This window comes from Haliotis rubra, unplaced genomic scaffold (assembly GCF_003918875.1).
Source record: "Haliotis rubra isolate DU_JTF1 unplaced genomic scaffold, ASM391887v1 Scf114, whole genome shotgun sequence".
Classification (NCBI taxonomy): domain Eukaryota; kingdom Metazoa; phylum Mollusca; class Gastropoda; order Lepetellida; family Haliotidae; genus Haliotis; species Haliotis rubra.
The window spans coordinates 916,057-927,242 of record NW_025765048.1 but is presented as its reverse complement, the minus strand read 5'-3'; positions in this window follow the sequence as shown (position 1 = coordinate 927,242).

Genomic DNA, 11,186 nt, shown 5'->3' with positions numbered 1-11,186 from the left:
CGCCTCTGAACAGGTTTATGCTCTTGGCTTTCAAAATCTAACACACTAGAACGAGATTTTAACTATAAAATCAGACACGATTCACAAGAGAACATAGATCATTACATCATATATGCTTAACATATACAAATCAAAACAAATACAAGCACTTTTTCAATAGTTTATTTAACTAGCAGGAGACATAACTACTTCCCGAACAGGTATAAAGTTTGATACTGACATACCTTGGTGAGAAGCTTTCCGTTGATAGATCAGTGAAGGACACATTACATCACAGGACATCCTCGGCAATCAGGGTTAAATATGGAGGACGCGTATCGAGAGCAGGAGTTTATAACACGGGCACTTGTCTATGCATTCGGTGGGGTAGCCTAGAGTCACGCCGCAAGCCCGGGTTCGATTCCCCACATGGGCAGAATGTATGAGCCCATCGTGATGTTGCTGGAATATTGCTAAAAGCGGCTTAACAACATACTCACTCGCTATCCATTCTGATCCTGCGTTGTCATAGGCCCGTTCTTCTTTACGAGGGTGCAATCTTGGTCTCGTCGCTGTATGGCGGCAAAAATACCGAAGCGATGGAAAACATTGCCGTCCACAAAGCTCAAGTTAAACTTCAATTCACTCACTCACTCACTCATTGTACGAGGTGACGTATTGACAAAGAGCTGACAGAGAGGCGAACGAAAACATGCTAATTTACCAGTGCTTGTAAGAACGGTATTTTCAATGAATAAATAGCAGCCAAACTTATGATTTGTGTTATTTTTTTCCAAACTTATGATTTGTGTTATTTTTTTCCTTCCTATGTCTCAAAAGACTGGAGTCTAAGAATACACAATGCCATCCAGAATGTGATCAAATGTAACATTTGTTATATTGGGGCTTACACTTTCTCCGTAAAGTACAGATTCTAGTTCTTTTGTTGGGTTGAGTCCGTGGGATTCGAACCCACACTCTCAGAGTCAGTCTCCTAAGCGCCAGCACACAAAATCGGCCGTCTAACCCACTCAGCCATCGCAACTTCCACTTTGGTAGTCTAAGTTCAACAAGATACCGTCATCCGAATGACATGAGGTTTACCTTCTGCACTCGTACCGGGACATGAACATACACCTACACCTTGTGTATAGAGGATGTGTACTTCGAAAAGGTAACGAAAACTCTTTTACTCTGTTTGAGTAGTATAGCATTATGATGCAAGCATCTACTGTAAATCAGTGTTACTTCCACCTAGACCGAAACCCTTTCAAGAACGTATTATAGTTAAACGTTACCTAACGCATAAATCTGCATTGTAGAGGCGCGAGAGCAACAATAAGGTTAAGTACTCTATGGACATCTGTCTATATGATTATGCAAGGCATCGGTAAAGATTTTTCTACCGTTGTCAATAAAGCAATTGTCATCCATATAATACTTTTTGTATATTCTATCGCCGTCTTTCCCAGAAATCTTCCAAGAATGTTTACCTGTTTTACCTGTTCCTACGTGTCCAACCTGTAGCCCTAGTGCCCTAAATAGACGAAAGAAGACAAAATAATTGAGGATTTGTTTACCGATTCGATAAATTATACTCTAATCACTCCGACGAATGAAATATAAAAGCTATCTAATTATCATCAGAAGACAAAACTGGGTTTCCTTTCATCTGCTTTCTGCAAAACTTGTTCAAAATTAATACTGAACTGACTAGATATAACCCTGAAGACTAGGCGCGTAAGGATATCAGTAACGCGCCGTCCTAGGGCGGTGATTTGCCCCTAACTGCAGGGCTTCCGACCAGTAAAGTAATTACAGCACAGGGTCTTCTGTTCCTTACTTCTGGCCAGGTTCTGTGCTTGTCCAATATTTCCTTATTGGGTAAATCTTGTATTAGTTAATTCCATAAAGTCTACTGATTAAGGATTAGGATGCTGCAGGGAAGATCACACGCTGAAATGGGTCACTGAGGCTCATTAGATCAACCAAAGGCTGTATTAGTGAGACCAATTAGGGAGCACGTTATCTGCATGGCTCCCTTGGCGATACCACAGTGTCCCTTAAACCGCGAATATGAATTTCATTGCATTAATGGGCAATAAAATCGAATATATGTACCCTGTGGGTTACAACAAGATAGAATAGGACTATCCACTATCCAGTGACATAATTAAGGAGGTAAAGGGGGGTCAGTCAATTTGCATTTTCAAGATGTGGTTGTTGGTTGATTAGTTTACACATACCTGTAGGCGGTGTTTTATATATGTCTTCACATTATTCAATTGTCAGATATAGGGAAACATGATCAAATGTAGAAATGCCTTTCTTGCGATGTAGTCTTTTTTGGGGTGTTGCGGAACTGAGGATGTTTTTTGTCGTTAAGGAAAACATACATGGGACACAAGCTAGCCGGGAGGTCTACGAATGAATTAATGAAAACCGGAGGGGTGCTCTCTGCTCACCACACCACAACCCAGCATGTCGACTGACAGGCGACCTGGTTGGAGGTGCAGTTTGTACAATATATGCCATAGTGACCATCCAATCCCCAGAGCAAACGCATAGCATGTCTGGCGTACATAGCTATGCCACTGGGCAATACAGTCTTTAATTATTAGTCTTCGCAGCTTGTGGCAGCTTGTAAGTATACAGGGTTGCCTCTCTTATCCCCAGTGAGGATTCCCGGTTTCAATAGACCCTAAGGAACGTGCGCTGGTTGTAAAAGGCGACTTTTGGAATCGGGTGGTAAGCTTCCATGGATGGTAAGCTTCCATGGATGGTAAGCTTGCATGGATGGTAAGCTTCCATGGATGGTAAGCTTCCATGGATGGTAAGCTTCCATGGATGGTAAGCTTGCATGGTAGACGATGTGGATCAGACTGTGTTGCTCATTACACCTATCGCCATATAGCTGGAGTATTGCTGAATGTGACGTTAAACAACGGAAAAAGTCACATTTGTACTGTAAAATCTAACTGATCAGGTATAACGCTTCCGGCTTCCGTCGTTAGTCGGATTGATCTTTCCATTTACCTAATTCCGTGGCGTCCCTCGTCATTGAAAGTGTGGACAGGGAGTTTGACGTAAGAGATTGGAACTTTTTCTCTCATACCTGCAATACAATAAGCAACAGTTTCGTTATAACGCGCCCCGTTATATCCCCTTGTCCATCCAGCAGATCACAGCGTATCACACACAATGATGTATGAGAACACAGCCCAGCTTTAAATCAGCAGACGCCTCGGGGAAAGGAAAAGAAATAAGATAATGAGTCTAACAGCTTCGTAGACCGGGTTCAAAAGCTTTTATGTTCGAAGAAGTCCAAATTGGCCGGAAGGTCTCCGTGGTATTTCACTGATCTGTCATACAATACGTGTTACTTTTCACTCTTTAAATGTCATTAAAAACTGGGACGGGAAGAAAAAAAGCGGAAAACGCGTTGGAAGATTTACGTCATCAAATAATAAGGGTTATCATCAAAGATATATGAAAACCTGTTGAATTACCGAGGCGGTGTTAAATAGTATCTGGTTATTAACGACTGATACCGGATTATCATTTGCGCTGTCTATCAAATTAGGGGATCACAATCCGAACGGAGGGCAAAATAAAAAAATATATATCATGTTTGTTACCAGGGATTATTTTTGTTTTAAGCGTGTCTCGAAATATTTAACGTTGATTTACTTTCACAATTCTGTGACAGCTTCGAGTGTCATAAAACACCAGGTACACCTATGGAAACACACGGATTATAGGGTGGGATTAGTCGAACTGTATCTCTGTTATTTTACGACTTTTAAAAGAGTCATCGTGCATTATCTTATTTGCCGTTGATGGTTCTCAAGAAAGCTTAGAAACCAATCTTTTATCATCGGTGTTTGTATGATCATCATAAGCTTCATCCACAGATGCTAAGTGTGTAAGTCTCTTAGTAGCTCACACAAAGGAGCATGGCCTCAAGCGATCTCAGAGTTAAGCGCAACCTACAATGTGTGTGCAACTCTTTTGCTGGAAGCCTTACACTATCCCTGGAAGAGCTCTGTGCCAATACAGTGCGGAAAGGTATCTTGAGTTATTTAGATGTTTATGAAACTCTGCCGGATTTAAGTACTCTGACATTATTTTGCCACGATGTCGGGTAGTTTGGTCAAGGATGGTGACCATTATAGGAAGCTGTGTCCCTAAGACATCAGTGACTGGAGAGGGAGAACAATGCCATGTCTAACTGCTTCACTATACCACTGTGACGACAACCTGTGTATAATCGAATCAAGACAAGACAATCCAGTGATTGATATTATAGCCAACGAAGTCCGCCGTCGGGCACGCCATCAGCTGCCTCTGAGCCTGACCACCCTATCCAATACGTCGTCTCTCACCACAGCCATGTTGCTTCATTTAACAGTCAGAATTTTACTTGAACGATGAATAAGAGCACTCAGTGATGATGTAGACCCTGTTTCAGAAAACAAAAGCTAAATCCGCAAATGTTTCTTAAAAACAAGCTTGCTGTTCTGCTTACGTATCAAATACCACGAGGCAAATAATAGCTTTCTTCAGAGAGAGTTTTATATCAGTTTTAGAAACAAGATCCTACCTATAATGAGAATAGATGACGCTACTTCAAGCCAGAAAAGAGACCATAATCTCTCTAATAATCTGATGTGTTAGAATTGAAAGTCCTGTGAAGATCGGGTTAGAAGTGGTCTTCAGCAACAATACATGCTTGTTGTACGACTAGACTAATGCTTAGTCTCTGAATATATATAATTTTGATAGTAACAAACAAGCCCATTTAAATTGAAAAGGAGACCCAGGGGAGATCAGAGATTCAGAAACTGAGGAGATCTAGACTTGCTTTATTTAGGGCTTTAGAACTGCAGAGAGAGCTTGGCATTAGGGGAAATAATGTGGCTCGGGGACTGTGAGACAGACTACGAGGGGACTTAAGGGATCGGGAGGACAGGCTCGCTGACGTAGTTGATGCATGGCATTGTATCCCAGTTGGGTAGATCGATACTCTTTGTGTAAGTGAGTATGGTTTTACGCCGCTGTTTGCAATATTCCAGCAATATCACGGTGGGGGGACACCAGAAATGGGCTTCACACATTGTACCCATGTGGGGAATCGAACGCCCAAGACACATGGTCAATTCCCAAAACTGGTGAAGGGCCTTTCTCCTGCCACGCCGTGGTATTAATAGAATAGTGTCAATGCGGCTTAAAATTATACTCACTTACACACTTTAAAGTCTGTTTATGTTTGCAGTCAAATCGTTATTATCGTCTGGCTGAATCTGGGATTCGAACCTTCGCACCACGTCGAACCTCTCCGTATGAAGCCTTCAGTTTGAAGAAAGTGATGGCTCCCTTCTTCCATCTAAAATACACTAGAACGCAACTGAAATGCAAATATTTACAAGCCACAAAAAAAACTGTACATTGTTAAACATCTTTCTAAATTAGAAAATATAGCAACTATGATTTTTTCTATGTAAACTTTGAAACTTGGAAGACGTAAGAAGACGTCGGAACAGCATGTATAATGCCCAGGATATTGACGTTACAAACACAGGGCACGAGTCAAGGAATGAATGCCACAAACTTTATAACGTTGCTGCCAAATCACAAACGATATCTGTCGGATTTGATACACGACGTATACTTTGCTCCATTTGATCCAACAAATGTTTTATAGGCAGAGATACGGTGAATCTGCAGGCTAAGGTAGTACTTGAAGATTGTGCAGTTGAAGAAAAGCCATAGTAAACCTTGCCGTGTGAGGACGGGCATTTGCTTACTGGAATGTCAATCCTCGGCCATGACGTTGAAGAAACGGAGTTGGCGCTGGTCCGTGAATCTGATCTCTGTAGCCCACGCCTGTCAACTTGCCCTGAACAACAACGAAATGGGTTCTCCGACGTGCACTTATCCCACCCCAAATCATCAGGGAACCACCCTCAAAGCGATTACTCTCCATAACACATGATTGAGCATAACGTTCCCCAAGACGTATGTAGACGCGTTAACGTCCGTCATCATAGTCCTCAGCCACAATAGATATTGACGGAAATGATTTCAGCACCACATTTTGGTTTTCTCGATGACGTTGCATCAGGATAGGTCGTATGACAGGACGACGTGGTCATATCCCGCAATGACCTAAGCGGTTCCTGACTGTGTTGATGTGGATACGGAATGGTCTGAGCAGTGGTCACGGCAGTCAGGAACCGGATATGGGTCGCCCGTATCCATCTGTCCTGTCTTTGTGTTGAGACGCATAGACGTCCTGCACGTGGGCAATCGGCAACTTCAGTACTGTTCTGATAACGTATCAACAGAGTTAAAATGGTGTTTCGGTGGCAATGGAAATGCGCCGCCACCTGACGTGGAGACATTCCCCCACGTACTGTCCTAAAAGCCGAGTGACGTTGTACAGTCGTGAGTCGTGGATTAACTCTCCGTCCATTTACAGCCGTTTAATTGTATGAACGATCAAACGTCAAACAATAAACTTTTCCAAATCGACAGCAGTTTTCGACATTCGTGTGCTGCACGCAGTTTATCGATATGCACATGCACAAAGGTGTCACCACTATCTGTTCAATTCACGAAGTACTGTGTTAACATTATATTTGTGTCAACATGTAGTTCCAATATACGTTTTGACTTCCTGTGTGTACAGTGTGTCCTGTGATTTTATTTTATTTTATTTTATTTTATTTTATTTTATTTTATTTTATTTTATTTTATTTTATTTTATTTTATTTTATTTTATTTTATTTTATTTTATTTTATTTTTTTTTATTTTTTTTTTATTATTATTATTTTTATTTTTGTGTGGCTAGTATATATTGTCTTTTGTGATCAAATACCACGAACAGTCCCGTTTACGGGCGTTTCTGTCTGATAACCGAACTATGTTCACAGAAGACTAGCAAGTTGGCATTAATTTACACTGGCCCAGACAGCCACAGTATCCGACAGCCATGTTTACTTGATTGCTTGTTCACAGAACCCTCGTGACAGACACGCGCCGATTGCCCGACAGCCGGTAAATTAGTCGACACAATAAATTAAGAAAAACATGTCGGTAAAGCAAATTAACACTTCGTCCTTTTTCCTAATTTCGTGCCATTTCGTAAGAAGTATTTTCGGTATGAATGTTCGATTATCTGTTTGATTGGCATGTAGAAGTTGGTGACTAATAAGAAAGTAAGATTGTTTATGGATAACAACTTCTTTTATTATATATGATGCGACGTTTTTGAAATCACAGTCACAATTGATTTTGTAGACAACACCTTTGGGTTGATGTAGTCGTTTAGAGTCAATTGTGACTGTGGCGAGGCCTATGTAGGCGAAACCTCCCGGCCCATAAATATCAGAATCAAAGAACACTTATCATCTACCACTAAATCTGACAGAAAATCAGCACTATCAGACCACATCAACAACTGTCCCAATCACAACATAATTTGGGACAATGTAGAGATATTATCGAAAAACCACCAGGACTTCACCAAAAGAAAACTTGCAGAAGCAGTTCAAATCCGGAGACTCAAGCCCTCAATCAACATAGACCAGGGATATCTCATCCCTTCTGCATACAATGATCTGATAAAAACAACAGATTAGAGCACTCCAGCTATCATTGCTAATTAATCTCATCAGTCATGTATAGTTTGTTTCTGCCTCTAGGACCATTGGCTTCCTCCTATTGTCACTACATTATTACCACCGTGCCTTGTTGTTGTTGTTAATCCCCTTGATTCATCCCTACATGTTGTTATTACTTAATCCCTATTCATGTATATAAGTCTGTTCTGTGCTGTAGTACTTCACTCCTGCTTGACAACGGTATAAGAATCCATACCGAAACGGCGCATCATATATAATAAAAGAAGTTGTTATCCATAAACAATCTTACTTTCTTAATGTTCGATTAGTTTAGAGTAACCTTTTTGGTAACACTCAGCATAGTTCGCCATCAGCAGAGTCACTCCGTTGTACACATCGTGAGTGTTCGGTAAGTTCCGTGAAAGACTAGTTGACGCCGAGATGTGATCTGTCAGTAGCGTGACAGCATATTCGCCACTGCGACAATCCGATATGGCACGAGTCTTCGAAAGTTGACAAATTTATAAAATGCAACAATTTAGGTCCATCGGTCACATCTCTCAAATTTACACGCCGAACAAAAGAAAGTAAATACTTGATAAATGGGTTTAACCAAACAGTACTAACACTATCAAAAGTACAAGGCGTGATTCATCTGTGAAACGCTGGCAAATTTAAGGCCCAAATCCCAACTATGGTACTTGCTTGAAATACATCAACATTAAATAACTATTTCTTTGTTTATATGTTTGCCATCACCTAACACGGGTGCATACTTTCAAGCGCCTCCAAAGATCGTTGTCTTAGTAACCGTCGGATGAAAAATACCGATTACAGACAAATCCCGATCAATGCAAAAAGTACATTTCGTGGTTATTACCAGAGCCAAATACATGCCACAATTAGTATTACAACACAATAAACCTCATATAAGCTGTATGAATTGACCTAAATCCAAACTAATACATTCACTTTACCACAAACTCTCTCGTTTTCGTGTATGATATGTGCACATAAAACGTTGCAATAAAACCTTTCTCACTGGTCCTAAAAGTAAAACGTATTAACCCTTTATTAGATTTTTCTGATCCGGAGAATATAATCACAAGTCTAGACCCGGTCCTATAAGCCAGCTTAATGTATGTAACGCCGGGGCATGCTTACCAATGGTGTTCTGCGACTGGCAATGAGGTGCGTCAAGCATTTATAACGAAGCCTAAGGAGGGATAAATACGGTAACAGTGTGCATTTATCTCAGATCATGTCGGAGAAAACTTGTTCCAAACGCTGATAAAGTCCATTATGGGGCAGTACAAATCTCAAAGGATTCCTATCTTCGACTTTGACATCTGTCCAATGGATAACACGATATTATACAAAACTGAGAAATCGCTGTTGCAAGCGGGTCCAATCTCAAGAGCACGCAATAGCTGATAGCTCTCATTCGTGGTGGATGTGGGGTCTTTCTCCAGCGTGTTGGGGACCCCGAAGATGGACCCCAAGTGTCTGGTCTGTTCAAAGGGTCGATATTAAATTCAGCGTACGGGCAGTAATTTGAATATCGTTTAGATGTTGTCGGATTCTATAGAAAAAGCATCAAAAATAGACTGTATTTCCGAGACAGTAATTTGATTTGGGGGTTGTCTTCAGTTTGGCTGGCTTGAGAATATCGATGGATTTCTAACTTTATTAACTCTTTATGATCCCACTTTACGATATCAAGGCTTGTAAAATAAGGAAAAAGAAAATGTTGTCAAAATGTATTAGGGACATCACGTGAGTGTGATTTTTATTTAGGGACGGCAGTTATATCCTGGTATAGTGTAGGCTTGGAGGTATTGTTCAAAAGGGAACGGGTCTTTGATGACTTGTCTGTGTCAATCGCTTGCACTTTGAGTGATTGACTTGCGATTACGAATTATCACAGGTGGACTTATAGTCTGTCTCACAGTCCCCGAACCGCACTATTTCCCCGATTTCCCAAACCTTTCTACAATAATAAAGCCTTAAATGAAGCAAGTCTAGATTTCCTCAGGTTCAAGTTCCCCAATAGGGTTCCTTTTCAGTATAAAAGGAATTAATTGTTTCTATCAAAATTCTATATATTCAGAGACTAAGCGCCAGTCTAGTGGACTTACAAAGGAACATACTGCAGTGTCGTGGTAGTCACGGTAGTAGTACGAGATCTGTTGTCAGGTTGCCTATCTGTCAGCGCCATCTCACACATACTACCTTCCAACTGACACCATTCTTCCGTACATCCATCCATCGCAATTCATTCATCCTTTATTGCTCGTCTGCTATTCAATTTGTGGAAAACCTAGTGTATCTTGTGTTATGAGAGTGTGTTTTCTGTAATTTGTAATATCACGTTGATATTGATTAAGTGATAATTATTATGGGTCACAATGTTTAAAGTTTTGAGTGTTGGTTTCTGCTCGCATCTCGCATTATATATGTTCAATGGCAATATTATTTTTAGCGGTACGCCTTTTTGATAGCACTTTAGAGTTGCCTCCCTTGGCAATCTTGTTTATTTACGGCTTTCATCATGCCGTGTGTTCCACATGATTCGGTAACATTCTGAGTGGATAATGATGCCGCCAGGCTTTTCTAGAATGCTCGAGAATTCTGTAAGAGCTATATAAAGGCTGGTTGTTGTGTTGTGCGACAGAATTATCACATGACTGGAGTTATAGGGGGGACCGGGGTCAATTGTAACAGTTTTTACTTAACTTCTTGTAATTCGATACTAGTCAACCGCTCACAAAGTTATTAACAAAGTTATCGGTATTAACTAGTACATTGGCATCTTGGTTTTAAACATCGGTGTCATTTAAAGTTCACTATCATGTCGTTACAAAGTTATTACGTAGCAAATGCAATGACTGCAAGTGTTACAATGGACCCCTAGCACGGGCCAATTGTAACAGACGGATGGGGCAATTGTAACAAAGAAGGTTCAAATGTAACAATCCGTATATTTTCCAAATAAAATCAAGATAAAATGTGGAAAGATGTTATCTTGATCAATTAAACCTTTGTCACCGTCGACATTTAAAATGTTTTTGGTTTAAAATTCTTGTATTGGTACGCCCAAACTATAATACAAAGACTAACACCAAAAACTGTCACCCGAGGGCTAATACTATCAACATAACACTGAAAATGTTCTACTATGATAAAATTAGTACAGAACTAACACAAAACTTTTCATCATATTTTTTTTCATTATCATAACACAAGGGAAAATTACATGGGGGCAATTGTAACACATTGTTACAATTGCCCCCGATGGTAGTAGTCATATTTCATGCCACGTCACATGTTAACAACTTTGGGCTTCTCAAATATTTCTACTTCAATATATGTCGTAATACCTCAGTTTTACACTTGAACAGTTAATTTCATACCAAGCAACATTTACTGCATTAAAAACGTTTTATTACGTTTTGTGAAAAATTTACCTACCTATGTGAAAAACGATTTTTCGTCAACTGTATCTCGCCATGAGCGAGCGAGCAGCTGAAAAACGCCTGGGTGTGTACCTCAGGGAACCAAAGGGAAATAACTCTACTCAC